General features: G+C 57.9%; 1 long non-coding RNA gene across 1 annotated transcript in view; it reads right to left on the bottom strand.

Annotated features, from left to right (window-relative positions):
- LOC132455306 (uncharacterized) overlaps positions 1-632 on the bottom strand; it is a 1,247-nt gene extending 615 nt beyond the window's left edge. Inside the window, exons 1-2 of the long non-coding RNA XR_009525161.1 lie at positions 92-632; positions 1-43 (exon numbers count right to left, since the gene is read on the bottom strand). The exon at positions 1-43 is cut by the window's left edge and continues 28 nt beyond it. This is a non-coding gene — a long non-coding RNA (uncharacterized LOC132455306). The remainder of the gene's footprint in view (positions 44-91) is intronic.
- Between the last annotated feature and the right edge of the window lie 5,507 nt (positions 633-6,139).

Raw genomic sequence — 6,139 nt, 5'->3', positions numbered from 1 at the left:
TTTTAGTTGCTGCAAAGTCCGTTTGGGGCCAGTTGGGTTGCACCTGTGAACATTCAAGAGAAAACATTTTTTTTTTCTCAAATAAACTCACGCATTGACTCGTCAGCTATTGTTTCCCACGCGATAATGGGAAATGTTTCTACAATTGGATTCTTTTTTTTTTACGTTTCCGAAAGCATAGGGTTAGCTATGCTGTAACAAGATCAGAAAATATATCCGGATGGACCCTAGGCAAAAAGTTTGAGCATGTGAGCCCCAGATAAAAAGTTGTGCAACTTTTTTGCGAGGGAGGGGGTGTGGCCGTTCAAATTTGGTGCCCTCTGCCGTAACAGTTGAAAACCTGTTTACCTGCCTACTTCCGGTTTACGTGTGTGCCCAATTTGACATTTCTCATCTGTTGACGTTTGGGGTTGTTGATTTCAGCATTTTAACCCCATTCACTTTCCATATTAAAAACAATACATATAAAAAAATATTCAAAAACTAGTTTATAATATTTTAGGAAGTCATTTCTGACATTTGCTTGACGTTGATAGCTCAAGAACTGAAGAAGAGAGCTCCCTATTATTAGGGGGAGGAATTATAATGACATAACAATATAACAATAGTCTGGCTTGCTTTGCAACCACAACAATGAAGCTTACATTTGAAGGTGCATAATGCACCTTCACCTTCACACACACACACACACACACACACACACACACACACACCCACACACACACACACACACACACACACACACACACACACACACACACACACACACACACACACACACACATGGATTGAAACATTCTCTACATTCTCTACAAACTGAGTTTTTTAAGTTAAGTTGTGTTAGTTGTATTTGTTTTAGCACAGTTACAGCCTTCAAGTTATGTTATATTCACTGCATACATCTGTAAGTCTATTATGGTTTAGTATTATGAAGTTACAATGATCTACTCTTTCAAAGAGACACTTCAGTGTCTCATCATAAGAGACATTTCAGTGTTGTCTGAAGTTCAAATGTCAAATAAAGTGATCAATGAGTTGTGTTTATGTCGGGGAACGCGCTGCAGCACGTTTTGTATCTAATCCAATTTATACAAGCCTTAATTCTGAGTCACTTTAGATGTTAAGAAGTCTGCTAAATTGATTAATAACACCACTAATGAATGAAAACATGTCATGTATACATACAATTGTGTGTGTGTGTGTGTGTGTGTGTGTGTGTGTGTGTGTGTGTGTGTGTCTACTGTGGCAACCCCATGCCACGGGCCAGGGGCCAGCCGCTGCAGCACCCGCCCCGTGGACGGGTGGTGGAAGGAAGATACCTCCCCCTCCACCCAGCTGTGCTAGAGGGAACATCAACCGGGCCCAGGGAATCAAGAACATTGGGGGCACCTGGGGGACCAGGAGAGAGGAGCTTTAAGGGCTGGGGACGGGGGAGACGCGAGGGAGGGCGGACCAGGAAGAGACGTGTTTTAACGAGACGTTTTCCCCACCAGGAGTAAGCCGGAGGCGTCGGGTGCTGTTTCCCCGCCGACCCAGAGGAAGGGCTGGACCAGGAGGTCCCGCGCCCTTATTCCCGATTACGGAAGAACCTTAGTTTATATGATTTCCCTTTTGTGACTGGTTTTCCAATAAAACCCGTTGCACCGCAACCCTGCTTCGTTCATTAATTCCCGAATCCCCGCCGCCGACGAAGGGGGTTGCCACAGTGGTGGAGGATGCGGGCAACGCGATCTCTGGACTTAAAACACCACCCAGACCACGATGGAGCACGCCGACCAACCCGCCACGAGGGACGAGGAGATAGACGTCCTACGGAGATGCATGGTCCGAATGGCCGAGCAGCTCGCTCGGGGTCCTGCATCCGCCGCCCCCACGAAGAGGCTGACAAAGATGGGACCGGACGACGACGTAGAGGCGTACCTTGAGGTGTTCGAGCGGACCGCGGACCGTGAACAATGGCCAGCGGACGAGTGGGGCCACATCCTAGCGCCCTTCCTGACCGGGGAAGCTCAGCGCGCCTACCGGGATCTCAACCCCCAACAGGCGGGGCATTACCCGACGCTCAAGCAGGCCATCCTCGCCCATTATGGACACAGCCTCCCCGCCCAGGCGCAGCGCTACCACGACTGGAGCTACGAACCGCTCGGCTCAGTGAGAAGCCAGATTTCCCAACTCGTCCGGCTGGCCGAGCGGTGGCTCGTAGAAGGCGACGGCCCCCCTCTGCTGGATCGGCTCGTCATAGACCGCTGCATCCGATCTCTTCCCCCCGGCGCTAAACGCTGGGCCTCCGGGAACCAGCCCCGAACGGTGAACGATCTCGTGGAACTCCTCGAGAACCATCAAGTAACCCAGCGGCTTTGCGGAGGAACAGCCCCGCCTCCCGGAGGGGGGGAGCCGCGGACCGAGCGACGCGGACGGATGACAGAGACCCCGCGCTCCCAGACACCGGTCGTCCGAGACCCCGCCTACCCGGCTCAAAACATCGTGGCCCGCAGAGGCCCCGCCCCCCCGACTCCGAGAGAGGAGTGGAGGTGCTACACCTGCGGCCAGAAGGGCCACCTGGCCCGCCACTGTCCCGGCGCAGGGGACGTGTCAATGCCCACGGCCAGTCCGTCCGACCAGAGGGGAGGAGCCTGCCTCCGCACCACCTGCTGGTCACACGAGAGGACCGTCTCGCCGAGCCTGCCGGTACGGGTGGGACGGCGCGACACCCATGCCCTCCTGGACTCAGGGAGCGTGGTCACCTTGATCCGGCCCGACTTAGCCTGTGGAACGCCTGGGCAGGACGTGGAGGTGGGCTGCATCCACGGACAGACGGAAACATACCCCACCAACCACATCACCGTACAAACCCCGAAGGGGACCTTCACGGTCCAGGCCGGGGTAGTGCCCAACCTACCCATGCCCCTGTTAATTGGACGCGACTGTCCCATCTTTGGACGACTGTTGGGGGCGGAGCTTCGCCCACCAAGACCCCGACATCCAAGGACGAGACCGCGCCAGCGACGAAGCCGACCCGTCTATATGGCAGGCCAACCCCCACAATCCCCGACTGACTCCGACGAGCCTCCGCAGAGACCCGCGAGAGAGGTAGGACGCCGGCCTCACGCCTCGTCCACGGAATCCCTTCCCCCGGGGACACCGGGCACGATGACCGCCTCCGAGCCGATACCCCCACCAGAGGAGAGTGAGAGCCCACCCCTCATTGACTTCTCCGACCTCCCCCTGGCCGTTGAGGGGCGAGCGGACAGGGGCGGACGGTTCGCCACCGCCCAGCTGGAGGATGACTCCTTAAGACAAGCCTGGGGACACGTGCAAACCCACGAGGGACTATCACGGGACTCGGTGAGTTGCCGGCAGTATCCACATTACAGCACACGGGGAGGGTTACTGTATAGGGTAATTCAGAGGGGGGGAGAGGAGGTGGAACAGCTGATCGTTCCACGGTCCTATGTTAGCAAGGTGTTGTACATGGCCCACTCACACCTCCTAGGGGCTCATCTGGGGATGGATAAGACCAGGGACCGGGTTTTAGCTAGATTTTATTGGCCAGGGGTAAAGAAAGACATAGAGGACTACTGCCGAGCCTGCCCCGAGTGCCAACGTACCGCCCCTAGACCGTCCGTCCGGAATCCCCTCATACCCATGCCCCTGATCGAGGTCCCCTTCGACAGACTGGCATTAGACATCGTAGGCCCCCTCCCCAGAACTAGCCGAGGTCACCGCTACATACTGGTCATGGTAGACTACGCGACCCGCTACCCAGAGGCCATACCTCTCCGCGCCGCCACAGCCAAGGCAGTGGCAAGAGAGCTAATGACGTTATTTAGCAGGGTGGGAATAGTTAGGGAGATCTTGACAGATCAAGGCTCCTGCTTTATGTCCCGGGTGTTAAAGGACCTCCTCAGTCTGTTACAGATCCGCCACCTCCGGACCTCCGTCTACCACCCCCAGACCGACGGACTGGTAGAGAGGTTTAATCAGACCTTAAAACGCATGCTGAAAAAGGTGATGGAGGTCGATGGAAAGAACTGGGACCAGCTACTCCCTCACGTCCTGTTCGCCATCAGGGAGGTACCCCAGGCCTCCACCGGCTTCTCCCCGTTCGAGCTACTCTATGGGAGACGACCGAGAGGGCTCCTCGACATCGCCCGGGACGCCTGGGAGAGCCAACCCTCCCCCCACCGCACCATCATCGAGCACGTGGAGCAGGTGCGGGACAGGATGGCGCAGGTGTGGCCCGTGGTCCGGGAGCACCTTGGACGAGCCCAGCAAGCCCAAGCTCGGGTGTACAACCGGGGGGCCCAGCTGCGCACCTTCGACCCGGGCGACCAGGTCCTCGTCCTCATCCCGACCTCTGAGTGCAAGTTCCTGGCCAAGTGGCAGGGACCCTATGAGATCATCGACCGGGTGGGCGAGGTAAATTACCGGGTGCGGCAACCGGGGAGACGCAAGACCACCCAGCTGTACCACATCAACCTGCTGAAGCGGTGGCAACCACTGACCACTCCGCGGGATCCAACTCTCCTGACGCTGGCCGCTCGACTGCCCCCTCCAGAGGTCCCAGTGGGGGAGCTGCTGAGCCCGAGCCAGACACAGGACATGCGGGACATGGTGCTCCAACATCTGGATGTCTTCTCCGAGCGACCCGGCAGGACCACAACCGTCAGCCACGACATCCGGACAGAACCGGGAGTCAGAGTCCGCCTCCGGCCCTACCGCATCCCGGAAGCACGGCGCGCCGTCATCAGAACAGAGGTCGCCCGCATGCTGCAGATGGGGGTCATAGAGGAGTCCCATAGCGCGTGGTCCAGCCCGGTGGTTCTGGTACCCAAACCAGACGGGACCTACCGGTTCTGCAATGACTTTCGCAAACTGAACGAAGCGTCTGCCTTCGACGCCTACCCTATGCCACGGGTAGACGAGTTGATAGAGCAACTGGGCCCGGCCCGGTTCATATCCACCCTAGACCTCACGAAGGGATACTGGCAGGTCCCCCTCACCAAGCGGTCCCGGGAGAAGACGGCGTTCGCCACACCAGACGGGCTATACCAATACACCGTCCTCCCGTTCGGGGTGCATGGGGCACCCGCAACCTTTCAAAGGATGATGGACCGGATCCTACGGGCCCACAGAGAATACGCCGCCGCGTATATAGATGACATCGTAATACACAGCAGCACCTGGACCATCCATCTCCACCACCTCCGAGCCGTCCTTGGGGCGCTTCGAACCGCCGGCCTCACGGCCAACCCCAAGAAGTGTCGCCTGGGCCTGGAGGAGGCCTCCTACCTGGGCTATCAAGTCGGGAGGGGCTGTGTGAGACCCCAGGACGGAAAAGTGCAAGCCATCCGGACCTGGCCCAGGCCGACCACCAAGAAACAGGTGAAGTCCTTCCTGGGACTAGTCGGGTACTATCAGAGGTTCATCCCCGCGTTCGCAACACTGGCCAGCCCCCTCAACGAGCTAACCCGGAGGACTCTACCCGACCGAGTGAAGTGGACGGAGGAGGTTGAGGAAGCCTTCTCCCACCTACGGCAGGCTCTCTGCACCGAGCCCGTGCTCATCACCCCGGACTTCAGCCTCCCCTTCGTGGTACACACGGATGCGTCTGAGGTGGGGCTGGGAGCCGTTCTATCTCAAGTCCGGTCAGGAGAGGAGCATCCGGTGACCTTCATCAGCCGGAAGCTCCTGGCCAGCGAAAGGGCATACTCAACGGTGGAAAAGGAGGCGCTGGCAATCAAGTGGACCCTAGAAAAGCTCCGTTACTACCTCCTCGGTCGGAACTTTAGCCTGGTCACCGACCACGCCCCCCTAAAGTGGATGGCAACGGCCAAGGACACCAACGCCAGGGTGACGCGCTGGTTCCTGGCCCTACAAGACTACCGCTTCCAGGTGGTCCATCGACCCGGAAGGGCCCACGGTAACGCAGACGCACTGTCCCGAAGGGACGCCTGCCTAGGGCTAACAGGAGGAACCCCCGGCTTGCTGCTGAGGATGGGGGTGTGTGGCAACCCCATGCCACGGGCCAGGGGCCAGCCGCTGCAGCACCCGCCCCGTGGACGGGTGGTGGAAGGAAGATACCTCCCCCTCCACCCAGCTGTGCTAGAGGGAACATCAACCGGGCCCAGGGAATCAA

The sequence above is a fragment of the Gadus macrocephalus genome, chromosome 4, assembly GCF_031168955.1.
Source record: "Gadus macrocephalus chromosome 4, ASM3116895v1".
Classification (NCBI taxonomy): Eukaryota; Metazoa; Chordata; class Actinopteri; order Gadiformes; family Gadidae; genus Gadus; species Gadus macrocephalus.
The sequence above is the reverse complement of the archived record's forward strand: the minus strand, read 5'-3'. Positions and strand labels throughout refer to the sequence as shown.